A 13,935-nucleotide genomic window follows, 5' to 3' on the forward strand; every position below is an offset into this window, starting at 1 on the left:
TTGGTTTAAATGTTGCCAAAATCTGTAAACAGTTGTCATTTTCTTTCACTCAATTTACCCCTCATTAGCGGGTCAGGTCCCTAGTTTTGGGTTTGAAACTGTCATTCCCAATTCAAGTTTCAGTAGTATTGTTTTAAATTATATATATATATATTACCCTTAGAAAAACTTATATTTGTAGGTAAACCTAGAATTCAAGATTAAACTTTTCTTTTCTCTTTTTTTTTGAGATGGAGTCAGGCTCTGTCGCCCAGGCTGGAGTGCACTGGTGTAATCTCAGCTCACTGCAACCTCCACCTCCCGGGTTCAAGACATTCTCCTGCCTCAGCCTCTGAGTACCTAGGATTACAGGTGCATGCCACCATGCCCAGCTAATTTTTTGTCTATTTTTAGTAAAGAAAGGGATTTCACCATGTTGGTCAGGTTGGTCCTGAAATCCTGACCTCATGATCCACCCGCCTCGGCCTCCCAAAGTACTGGGATTGCAGCCACTGCGCCCGGCCCAAGATTAAATTTTTCTTCTCTCTGGTTCCTTTGCTCAAAAACCAGCAAGTCATCCTATAGAGCATATTAGGTATAAACATTAAATTTTAACATGTGCAGGCACTATTTGTTGATACTACACTATGTTTTTTTTTTTTTTGAGACAGGGCCTTGCTCTGTCACCCAGGCTGAAGTGCAGTGGCACTATCTCTGCTCTGCCTCCGCCTCCTGGGCTCAAGCAATTTTCCTGCCTCAGCCTCCCAAGCAGCTGGGATTACAGGTGCCCACCACCATGCCCAGCTAATTTTTGTATTTTTAGTAGAGACAGGGTTTCATCATATTGGCCAGGCTGGTTTTGAACTCGTGACCTCAGGTGATGTACCTGCCTCGGCCTCCCAAAGTGCTGGGATTACAGGCCTCGTGAGCCATGGCACCTGGCCAAAGGTACTAAAAGTCTAATAGAACAAAAATATATAGGCCTGGGGGCAGTGGCTCACGTCTATAACCCCAGCACTTTAGGAGGATGAGGCAGATGGAACACTTGAGGTCAGGAGTTCGAGACCAGTGTGGCCAACATGGTGAAACCCTGTCTCTACTAAAAGTACAAAAAAAGAAAAGAAAAAATAAATTAGCCAGTCATGGTGACAGGCACCTGTAATCCCAGCTACTCGGAAGGCTGAGGCATGAGAACTGATTGAACCCAGGGGGTGGAGGTTGCAGTGAGCCAAGATCATGCCATTGCACTCCAGCCTAGGTGATAGGGCGAGACTCCATCTCAAAACAAAAGAAAAGAAAAAGAAAAGAAAATATGGTGCAAAATGAGTAGCTAGAAAATATAATTTAGGGCCAGGCTCACGCCTGTAATTCCAGGACTTTGGGAGGCCAAGGCGGGCAGATTACCAGGTCAGGAGTTCGAGACCATCCTGGCCAATATGGTAAAACCCTGCCTCTACTAAAAATACAAAAATTAGCTGGGCATGGTGGTGTGTGCCTGTAATCCCAGCTACTCAGGAGACTAAGGCAGGAAAACTGCTTGAACCGGGACCCGGGAGGTGGAGCTTGCAGTGAGCCGAGATCACGCCACTGCACTCCAGCCTGGGCTACAGAGCGAGACTCCGTCTCAAAAAAAAAAAAAAAAAAAAAAAGAGAAAATATCACTCAGTTACGTGTAAATACATTTCACATTCACTCTTATTACTACTCTCTGGGCACAAAACCATTATCCCAGAGAGCCAATTCAGCACTTGGCTCAGAAAAGATGTCCAAAGATGACGAAAGACAGATAACATTTGCTAATACCAACTGCTACCATCTACCGATCACCAGTGTTGCGTCAGGCAGGCTCTAATGCAGGTGATTTACACACATTCTCCAATTCAGTGCTGATGACGATTGTTACCCTCAGTTTGCAGATGAGAAAACTAAGCCTCCACAAGTTATTTAATTTGTCCACTACATGTCACAGCCAGTAACGGTGGAATCAGGATTTGAACCAGTTCAGTTAAGTCAAAGCTCTTAACCACAATGTGTATTTTTAAAGTTGAGGTTCAGTGGGGGCAAAACAATGAAAATGGCAAGGTCACACTCCAAGTTCATAGACCAAGATTTGGAAAAGGAAAAGCAAAAGTCATTAAAGGAAGTAAAGAGTTCAAACATGAAAGCTGAGAAATGCCTGAATGATTAAGACTTTAATGTGAAATACCAATCCCAGATTAAAGGGCAGAAAATTTTTAGGCAAATGTGTTCCAATTGTGTAAGGACATATGTACAACCAATGCTACAGATTTCTGCCCCATACATGAAATGTGACAACAGGGAAATTTCAATCTTTGGGTATCTTTAGAGGACATTGTTTTCTTGCTAGAAATTCGATGAAGTCTGTTTTCTGCAGACTTGCACAAAAACCAAATGGAAAAATTAAAAGCAGAAAAATTCACATCTTTCTTCATTTCCTTTCACTGCATAGCATGATCCAACTTGATATAGACTTCATAAACCCAAAAGATGTATATATTTTTTAAGTTGATCCAAAAGTGGATTGAGAATGGCATTTTTCACTAGCAGGTGGGAAACAAACTGAGAAGTAACAGCTGATTCACTCTCGTTTCTTGATTTTTATTATTATTTTTTCATTCTCATGTCTTCAGATCAGGCTTTCTAATAATTATAGTCCTTTAGAAATTGCAGTTATATTCTTACCACAGAGTAAAGCATCTTTCAAAAATAACCAAAATCTTCCCTAAGATACACGAATCAGGTAATGAGATAACAAGAGTGCCTTGTTCATCACCAAAACAGAAATGAATTGTGAAATCTAGGTACTTTTCCCTGGGCATTTCAGTCTCTCTTCCACAAACTTGCCCCTTTGTACAGAACTAAAGGAAAAGAGCCGGGTGCAGTGGCTCACGCCTGTAATCCCAGCACTTTGGGAGGGCAAGGCAGGCAGACCACCTGAGGTCAGGAGTTCGAGACCAGCCTGGCCAACATGGTGAAACCATTCTCTACTAAAAATACAAAGAAATTAGCCGGGCGTGGTGACACATGCCTGTAATACCAGCTACTTGGAAGGCTGAGGCAGGAGAATTGCTTGAACCCGGGAGGCAGAGGTTGCAGTGAGCAGAGAGCATGCGACAGAACGAGGCTCTGTCTCAAAAAAGGGGTGCAGGGAGAGAAAAAAAGGATTATAGGAAGAGGCACAGTGTTAGGTATTTAAGCAAGAGAGCATTTGTTTTAGAGTAGGTAGCAAGGAAATCCATCTAATTATTAGGATATATCTCAAACATATGTAAAGAAAAAATCTATAGAATATATATATACACACACACACACACATATGTATGTATATATGTATGTATGTATTTTTCCCTTTCTGGGAATACCTCCCCATACCAGGGACTTGATCCCCAAAAGACAACAGCATTGCACATATATAAACTCTACCCCTGCTCTCAGAATGAGGCATATTTAGCCAAATATCCCACCCTGATGGAAGAGAGCTGCAGGTAGAATGCTGCTTTCAGACTATGTGGCCACTGGGATCCAAGGCCTGAGAGCAGGTGTCTAAGAGACTGGTCCTGCTTTTGTTTCCTTGGTGAGACACCATTCTGGTGGGTGGAGTAAGAACAGTCTCCAATACACAGTTTGATGAGAAGGCCCTGTTTTTGCTCCATGCAGTTCCAAAGCAGACTGCCAAGTCCTCCAGTACAAGTTTTGCAGGCATCAAGCCAAGCAGCTTGGCTTGTGAATCAGGTTTGTGAGAGTGCAGGCTTTGGGACCAAAATTGCATAAAGGATTATTTTGGTCTGAGGATGTCCTTAATTAGTCAAGTGCTAACAGTAGTATGTAGGTTGGAAGATTTAAAATTTCCCATAATCTCCCACACCAATCAGGAGAAAACAGCTTTTTGAAAAGCACATGTGAAAAAATAGGAGTGTCAATGTCTAAGAACATTTCTAACAGTGTCTGGGCCAGCAATATTTCTATCAAACGTTCCAAGTCATTTAATAAGCCTTTATATCTGTATCACACTTCGCAAATTGCAAAAGCCCTCTGATGTGCTTTTCAAACTCGTAACAAGGCTAGGAGGGAGATAAGGCAGGTAAATGCTATCCCCATTTCACAGATAAGAAAACTAAAGCTCAATCGGTTAAGGGATAGATGTAGCCATAACTGTTTTGTTTCAGACACGAACATGTCCATTCAATAAATGATTAAGAATCTCCAGTTTGTAAAGTCCTGTGCTAGGTAGTGGATAAGGAAATTAATGAAAAGAAAACTAAGGAAATTCTAGAAGGGCAACAATAAGAGTGCAGGTGGACAAAGAAAAGCATTAAAATACAATGATATAAGGCATCGGCACTCTTTTGCAAACAACTGTCTTTTTCATTTGAATTGCCACTATTAGAGTCATCTGAAATCAAGTCAATATATATAGGAGAAGAATCTATCTTCTCTATCAGGGACGTTGCACTCTCTTTTCTTCAAGGAAGCTTGTCCCAGGCACCCAGTATGCCTAACATCTGCTTCTCTCTGGGGGAATAACTAATCCTGTAACTAACCAACTGCCTTGCTCCACGACATACTGACAGCAGAAAGCACTGTATAATCATACAAAGTGCCTGAATATGAAGGTATGGCCACACCATACCCAGAAACAAGTCCTTCCTCCAGAAACAACACCAAACTGAGTCTGCCTTCCTGTATGGCACCTCTAGATGAACTGAGCCTGTTTAAATCACGTGATCCATTTAATCTAACCCTACAAAGGTCAATGCTGCAATTGCATAGATGTCAAAAAGCCTAAAGAAGCCAAAATGATCTACTTCTTATCTTGCTTCGAAACATTACAGAGCTACTGATTTCAAAGGTTCAATTTTTGTGCTGGAGGGACTTGTAGAAAAGGACAAAGACTGAGTTTAGCATGCTTATTTATTGCTGTTGCCAACAGAGCTGCTCTCTGGAAGTATTCTGGAAAATTCATAATGTCCAGGCCAATGTATTTATAGTAAATTAAAGCAGTGCTTTATTATTATGATTATTTCCTTGGTTACAGTGTTGATGCTGAAAATTTAGGGAAAATAAAGCCCTTGTTATCATGCTTGTGAAAGATTTTAAGCTAACAAAAAGTTCAGTCTTGATTCCAGGGCAGTTAATTAAGGTTGACCAAGTCAGGCAGAAGTAAATTAACTTGGCTGATCAATTATTTATATGAAGCAGAATAAATGCCCTTAAAGAACTTGGTCTGTTCATAAAAGGATGTGTAAATTAAACTAAACATAGTTTTGTAAAATATGTTTCTATTTCTATGGGGAGAAGAGAAGTTAATGGTGAAATCACTATTAGGAAAATTATTAGAGTAATTACACAGTCCACCCCCCATCTGAAAAGAAAAATTCTCTTTCTCATTGTTCATCCATGTGCAGAGAAAAAAGGAAGATGGCATGCAATTCTGAAGAGATAACAAGCTCATGAAAAGGAAGGAAGAAGGAAAGAAGGAAAGAAGGAAGGAAGGAAGGAAGGAAGGAAGGAAAAAAGAATGTGAATTTCACTATGTGGATTTCATTATTTTGGAAATATTGACCACATGGCTCTTACTTTATTGTCAGTTAACTCCATGCAGTTTGTAGACTAAGAAAGAATAAGGATGAGACTTGGACTAGCTTAGCTCTAAGAGAGGTACTTTTAAAATTACTCATGTTGCATCATTAAGATTCAAAACCCTCAATAATCATGTTCATGTCATTGAGGAAAAAAGAAGACCAACCTGTCTATATTAAGATATAAAGCATACGTTTGGTTCTGGTTCTCATCAAGCAAATGAACTGGTTCCCTTTTAATGTGCAAAGGGTTTACAAGGCAACACAAGACAAACAAAGGAGTTTTAAGGAGTGGGGTACAGCTCCACAGATTTTTTTCCCCTAGTAGGCAAACAGTAGGGTGGCCTAGTATATTAAACCAGTTCTGCACTCTTTAATGATCGTGTGGGTGTTACTGTCTTCACAAAAGAGAGGGAATAAAGCAATAGAAATCCCAGATGAAAGTCACAGACTCCCAGTAGAGGACTGCAACAATGGAGACATCACATTTGCTAGCATGAGGGCCATGCTTTTACACTGCTCACCCATCATCTGGCGAGATGCTGCTGGAGCAGGTAGCATTGAGGAGATCACGGAGGGGATGACAAATGAGACTTAGCAGTTAAGGATGCAGGTAAGGAGACAGAAAAATGGTGGCCCCAAGATGTAGAGTAACTGTCTACAAATAGGGTTGGTTGCATGTCATACTCTTGAAGGGGGGAAAAAAAAGGGTAGACAGGAAGAGAAAGAACAAAACAAGAGAAACAGAGTTATATCAGACAATTATTTTCTCACCTAAGATAACTTCTACAAATTATGAATGAACCCTACAGACACCGCCATTTGTCTATCCAATGTCCTACTGGCATAGGTCCCATTTCATGGAAGGAGTACCCAAGAGCCAAGCTTAGGAGGCAAAGTCAGTATGCTGACTGTGTTATGAAGGCACCATCTTCCAATACCACATTTTCATAATTATAACAGAAAGGCGTAAATTTTCTAATGCATGGCAGTTCAAAAAGTAATCAAGGGAATGAGCCGGAGGGCTATTTTAATGTATGCAAAGCTAGTGACCCACAGTAAATGGGAGGTAAGCTACAATGAATGCAAAGTAATGCACACATACTACAGTCCTGGGCTGATGAGGGACGGCTAAAATTAACACCCAATTAATTTCTGAATTGACAAACAAATGAAACCCATAAATCTACTTTCTCATTAATTTTCTTGTGGTATAATTTAAAGCAGTAATATGAGGGCCAAAACTGAACATTATCCATCATAAATATCAAAAAGATAGCACTGTAACACCATAAATTATGCATATTACCTGTTGTTAAAAATGATTTATGTATTATCAACTTTATCATGTACCATAGATATCTATCTACATGTATCTTTAGAAAATCTGGAATTTCATTTAGCCCCTCTGGAAAAAAAGTTCAGGAGCAACAAAACTGTCAAAAGCATGTTTTTAAAAAAACAAAAACAAAACAAACATGGCCATTCATTTAGCCATATGGGAGATCAGGGTAAAACTGGAATCATTCCAGGTCTCAGGTGAGTAGAGGTTGAGAATATCATGAAAACTGGTGAGTCAGGCCTCCCTGGGGAAGAGAAACAAACCAGCTGTAGGAGCCCCCCTCCTAGAGAACACAGCATCTGTGTCCAAACAGCGCCACTGGCCTGTCCTGCCCTCTGGAATGCAGGAGGTTCAGGGCTTGGTACATATAAGCAAAGGCAAGATGCATTTGAATGCATCTCACATGGCCAGTGGGGAGCATCTATAGCTATGATGACCAAGGCAAGCAAGGAACCCTAAATTGGCAAAAACTTAGAAAAACCATGCTTATTTTCAATAATGTAATACGGCAGCTTTCTTGCTTTCAGAAGAGGAAGAAAAGAAATAGAAACTAACTTGTATTTATCAATTAAACCAGGAATAGTTTATATTTATTAATTAAATGGAAGAAGCATTCAGATTAAAACAGTTTCCTTGTCTACTTTCCCAGCTCCATTTGTTTAATAAGAATAATAAATAAATAAATCTTTTATCTCAAATTTAACTTTCAGGTATGCTTTGCACATAACAGGAATTTAATACATAATTACTAAATGTTTGACTAAATGATTAAATGATAGAAAATTCCAAGGCCAACCTCTTGATCAAATGAGATCAAGGGCTTGTGCTGGCCTCCAACTTTTATATTCCAACTTTAAAAATACTCTATTTCCTATACACTTATTTAACTGTTTTGGTGTTCTGAAACTCTGAAAGTAACAAGCCATTAAATCTGTTAGGTCTTAGGAGACAAAGGATGATCTCATTGAACATTGAAAGATAATGAACCAATGAAATATCCTACAAAAACCCACTGGAAACACTGAATATATACATGGACAATTTGGATGGGCTGGAGAAGGTAGAGAATAGGATGTTTAATTTTCCCTGTAATTCATGACTCAGAATAGAGTTGGCGGGATAGGGTGGTAATAAAATAATGTTCCTAACAAAAGCACAGGCTTCCCCTTCTTCACCAGGCTTTCAATGTGAAGACAGGAGACTTCATATTTCCAGGGAAAAAAGGATTTCTGCATTCCGATGCCAAGGCAGTAAAGTTGTTCAGAGCAACTGTAAATGTCTTATTCTTCAGAACTGTCTTCATCAAACTTTCTTGGATACTGTAATCTTTATAAGACACCAATGAGCACAGACAACAAGTTGACCCCGCTCCAAAAATTACAGATGTCTAAATTTATATTTTTTAGCTTTTCAGCTCTGGTGGGTCTTGGTTCCCTTCTATCCTAATAGACAAGAGTTTAAGTGCCGTAATCATAGCAACTGTGGGCAAACGAGGGAAGTTAGAAAGAAGCCGCTCTAGGAAACAAGTACAAAGCAGAATGCATACCCACTCCCTCGCATATTAATCCTGAGGTGCTCAAATAATTAAATAGAGACTGAAAAGGAGCTTTATCAATCCAGTGCTAGGCTGTTTGCTTTGCCACAAGGAAGCCTCTGAAGGTCAGGCATGATGGGGCCAGGTGTTCTGGGGAGCTTAATTAAAATGCATTTTTACAGAACAAAATAGATTTTAAGTTTGAGAACTAACAAAGCCTGTGGAACTTTAATCATTTGAACATTCAAACAGCTGAACTCTCACAAATAGGCCAGTGGAATAAAGTGACCAACAACCAGTTCAGAAAAGTCTTTTTTTTTTTTTTTCCATTTCCATATTTTCTATAATTTAATGTACACGGGGCCAGGTTCATAACATCAATTAATGACTGGCATGTTCGATGACACACTTCACGTATCTCCTGCTTCGGCTCAAGCCCCTCACCGCTCTAGTGGCCAAAGTGAACAATATGTTCACAGCATCATGGTAATGTAGTGAATGTGGGCCATCAGAATTCTGTTGCTTGCATTTCTCCATTGTGTGAAAGGAACAATTATTTAATTTTATCCTTCAAAAACTCCAATATACATATATGTATTTTCCCCCCTGAAAGTTGCTCTCACAGACAGGTTAGCAAGGCTTCTCTGATATAAAAGACCACCACTTGTCTCCGCAGGTCATGACCCTCCAGCCTCCACCCTCACCCTGGGTGTTGTATCTTTGCAATTTACAGCAAATGCTAGGACAGCATGCCTCATATTAAAACACAAGGCAAATTCAGAAACAGCAACAAACAATAACTTAACAAAAAAACAAAACAAAAACAAATGATGATATGATGCCAGCTGAGTTTTCTCTGCTGTTTGCAAAACATGACAAAGGCCAGGCTAATGTTCAGGTGTTATCTAAGGTGGCTCCCAGTGTCCAAGGGACAAGTGTCATGCGCACACACCAAACTAAACAGAGCCACATGCTTGCTTTACTTAACTAGAAATGACACAAAGCATAAACTCACTTTAAAATGAGACAGGTAAGAGCCACAGGTAAGAGTAAAAACACTGGCTTTAAAAAATACATTATGCATATTAACTGTATAGTTTCTTCCCAATTAAAATGTCTTCATTTATGGCAGGGACGATTTATTCAGAACACATCAAAGTAAAAGTTAATCCTACCTTCTCAAACCTGACAAAGAGTACATGCATCCAACAGGATCATATCAAGCCTACAGGACAACACGCAAGATATACACAGTAATACAAAATCCAAGGATTGTACCTTTCGATGGTTACTGCCTTGTTCATAGTACTAGACTTTTTCTCCTACACCTTCTAAGTCCTTGTTTGTTCCACAAAGAAATTTCTAGCCGTCTGATGCTCTATTACCGAGCTAGTGGCCTTTCAGGAGAGCTCTCTCCCTTCAGAAAAAAGCAAACAACTGCATAGATATCATTACACTAAGGAAATCTCTTAGAAAAACCAAACAACTTGCTAATCTCACCAGCCCCTTCATCCAAGCAAAAGATAAGAAAAGCAAACCTAAGTCTGTTTCAACCACATTCCAGGGACAAGTTCCCCTTTTTCTTTCTTTATCAAAATTCTAGCATTTAAGTTTGTGTGTGTGTGTGTGTGTGTGTGTGTGTGTGTTAAACAGACCTTGCAGGATAAACTGCTGCTCACACCCGCAAACAAAGCAATATCTGTTTAATAACGATTGCTGCCATGGGTACAGTAAACAAGGGGCCCAGCATTTGTGTTTATGAACAAACACATCATCTTACAAGAGCAATTTAACATTAACCAGGTGGAATAATCAACAGATTTCATAGGTGACACCAGGGGCAGGGCTAACGTAAACAGAACTGGGGAGGAGAAAGAGGCCACTCTTTGAGAATCAAGGTCGAGGTAAATGCATTACAGAGTAAACAGCTGGGAAGAAGGCAAGATAAACAAACAGTCATTCTTCTGACATTTAGAGAGGCAGAAAGGTTGTATGTTACATAGATCAGCTGCTGACCACCATGAAATCAAACCGGTTGGAGACCAAGCCTGCTTGTTTGCACAATGCCATGTTTGCTTATAAACAACAATTTGCTGTTACCAACATCACATTACTCATCATCATATAAGCCAGAGCGAATCCAGTCAGATCCGCTTAACTCTTTACTGGTGACATTACTTAGAAATTAAAAAACAAAAACAGCCCCTCTAAGAAAAAGAGGTCAGTCACCCCAAAATGAGACCAAGAGAGCTCAGTCAATATCCTTTTATTTCCTGGCTTGCAGATAAAAATAAAGCATCCACATGGTTTAAACTACTAAAGGTTGGATTTGAAAACAGCTTTAAAACACTATAATATTTTCATGCTTCAGTAACTCTGCATTCATTTCTTCAGCTCATCTTCTTTTATCAGTAAAATATATGAGTCAAATACAGATTCGAATCTTGAATGTTTCATCCAGAAGGAAAACCTTGATGTTCCACTCTCCCCATATCAAGCTTCTAAGCTTCAAAGGTATTCTAAGATACCTTTAAGCCCAGTGGGCCCATAAACAGATGTAGAGCATTCTTAACTACTCTGCAAAAATTCAACTGTATCAGTTTATGACGGTTTCCTTAAAAAATATCAAAAAATAAAATAACCAGTTGATGTCCCACATAACCACTCAGGGTTCATTCTGTCAGCTTATTAAGAAAATCTTAACTCCCAAAGCCCAGAATGAATAAGTTCGGTGTGTCCACTAACAAAAGTGTTAAGAAGAAATGTTTAATCTCTAAAAATTCCCCTGATGTGTACTACCACATAAAACAGCTTACTGTGTGCTATAAGAAAGTTATCATGCCTTATCAGAGATACTATCTTTAGAGACACAATCTGCAATTAAAACATTAGTTTCAATCTCTTTTACAGATACTTTAACACCATTAACTACTTAATTTTGATACATGTGAAAAACCTCCTTCCTTTACTTAAAATTTAATAAGCAAAACATACTGAAAAACAGTTTGGTAACTTATCTATATCTTACACTCATAACCAGTTAGCTAATTTTTTTAAAATTCTGCATGATGTCAGTGCAAAGTACAGCAAAACACTGTCTGCTGGATATCCAAAGCAAAATATGGAAATGAGAAAATGATATAAAAAAATAAAGATACACCTAAGTGGTTTCTGGCAATTACATGATTAACAATCAGGTTATTGGAATTTTCCACTCTGTCTACAAAGAAAGTAACAGAAACTGTGTCCGTCTGCCCCAGCCCCCACAACAGATATCCCCCTCCAGAGTTCCACTGTGAATTAACTCCTCAACCTTTTCTAGCTGCTCTTGTTTCCAGGCCTTGCTTCAATTATCTAATCTTTGTTCTGCAAACCTAAAGTCACAAAGTAACTAGTGTGTTGTCTTTCATGTTTTTGTTGTGTTGCTCTGTGGTTTGTTTCCTAAGTCCCTCTCTGCCAACCATCATATTTCCCCAAATCAACATAGCCCCTGAGGCCTCAACAATGTCAGGGGAAGAAAATTTCCACTGAGCATTCAGTGCCCTGGTCGGAGGCAATTTTTCAGGCTCAAGGACCTGTTAACACCTGATGGACATGCAGGGAAGGGACACCATGAGTTCCCTTAAAAGCCCTCTAGGGGTGGAGCTGTTCTACTGCCCTTGAGAAAGAAAATCAGACTTGCTCAACTGAATGATGATGCAAGTCTGGCTGCTGGAACAACTAACAGAGAGAATCTTCCTCTAATGCTCTGAGAACAGAACGTTCTCAGATTCTGTGCTCATTACCCTATGGATGACTAGGAGGTAGAGAAAAGTGAAGGGGCTTCTATAACCAATACCCCAGTGAAAATCTAAGAGAAAAATAAAATAAAATGGAAAAGTCAAAGTGGAGGGCTGTGTCCATGTATCCTCACTGTCCTGTCTTTGAGGAGAAAATGCTGACGATTCACTCTCTGAACTTCAGCTCTTGTCCAGTTTTCCTGAACTTCAGTTTTTATTTTCTTTTCCTGAACCATGGATGAACCAGAATATTACTAAAGGATTATAAACATAGTTCACAATTCTAAATGGTAATCCAGAGAGTTGTAACAATTTCCCTTCATAAAGGGAAATCATAATTGAGTCCTGGAGTTTTGAAAGCTAGGCTAAACCTGGGCATATAATCATTTCTTGAATGGGGAACTCTTTTCTGTTTGAAGATGGTTTCACCTATTCCTTACCATGAGCAGGATACATAATGTGTCTTTCCTCTTCCCCAGCAGTGGTGTTAAACTTGCCCTAACCCACATTTAGTTCTATTTTTTCATTTTTATTTTTATTTTATTTTTTTTTTGAGATGGAGTCTTGCTCTGTCGCCCGGTCTGGAGTGCAGTGGCCGGATCTCAGCTCACTGCAAGCTCCGCCTCCCGGGTTCACGCCATTCTCCTGCCTCAGCCTCCCGAGTAGCTGGGACCACAGGCGCCCGCCACCTCGCCCGGCTAGTTTTTTGTATTTTTAGTAGAGACGGGGTTTCACCGTGTTCGCCAGGAGGGTCTCCATCTCCTGACCTCGTGATCCACCCGTCTCGGCCTCCCAAAGTGCTGGGATTACAGGCTTGAGCCACCGCGCCCGGCCTCATTTTTATTTTTAAGATGGAGTCTCGCTCTGCTGCCCTGGACAGAGTGCAGTGGTGCAATCTAGGCTCACTGCAACTTCTGCCTCCTGGTTCCAGTGATTCTCCTGTCTCAGCCTCCCGAGTAGTGGGATTACTGGGGTGTGCCACCAAAACCGGCTAATTTTTGTATTTTTAGTAGAGACAGGATTTCACCATCTTGGCCAAGCTGGTCTTTAACTTCTGACCTCAAGCGATCTTCCCCCCTTGGCCTCCCAAAATGCTGGAATTACAGGCGTGAGTCACCATGCTGGGCCCACATTTAGTTTTACTTCTGTGTACCCAGTTTACTTATTTTATTCCCTATGAATCCCAAATTGTAAAAGTTTTATTTTTAAAAAAGTACATTAAGGAGGCTTTTATATAAGCTGTTCAATAAATTATTTTAAAAACTGAAAATCGTTCTAAGGAGGCCTTGGGGTAACTCAGGATTGGGAAGGACTGATTTTTCTTTTCACAACCCCTCTCTAGAATGAAAATCTTAGCAATTCTGAGAGTCTCAGAAAGGTTGTGGCATCTTAGTGGACACCAGAGCTAGTTTCCCAAGCCCCATGCATTCACTTTTACTTCTATCTTCATTATTTTTACCATCTCCATCCACATCTACCATATTGTTATTTTTTAAAAAATGATTCACTTTTGATAAATAAATCTACCTTCAGAGGAAACTTTGTATCACTTCTTCAAATGGAAAACCAGTATATAACCCTTTGTAGATGAGAAGACTTTTATAATGCATGTAATAAAACCTAACCAATGATATTAAATTCTGCTAGATCCTGCTGTTTCTCAGAGGCTCTGAGTGGAACTATGTTCTTTCTTTGTTAAAT

At 39.8% G+C, this 13,935-nt stretch overlaps 1 protein-coding gene across 12 annotated transcripts in view; it reads right to left on the reverse strand.

The window, feature by feature from the left end:
* FOXP1 (forkhead box P1) overlaps window positions 1-13,935 on the reverse strand; it is a 639,577-nt gene that overhangs the window by 247,924 nt on the left and 377,718 nt on the right. The window lies entirely within an intron of this gene.

This window comes from Trachypithecus francoisi, unplaced genomic scaffold (genome assembly GCF_009764315.1).
Source record: "Trachypithecus francoisi isolate TF-2019V2 unplaced genomic scaffold, Tfra_2.0 Lachesis_group0, whole genome shotgun sequence".
NCBI lineage: Eukaryota > Metazoa > Chordata > Mammalia > Primates > Cercopithecidae > Trachypithecus > Trachypithecus francoisi.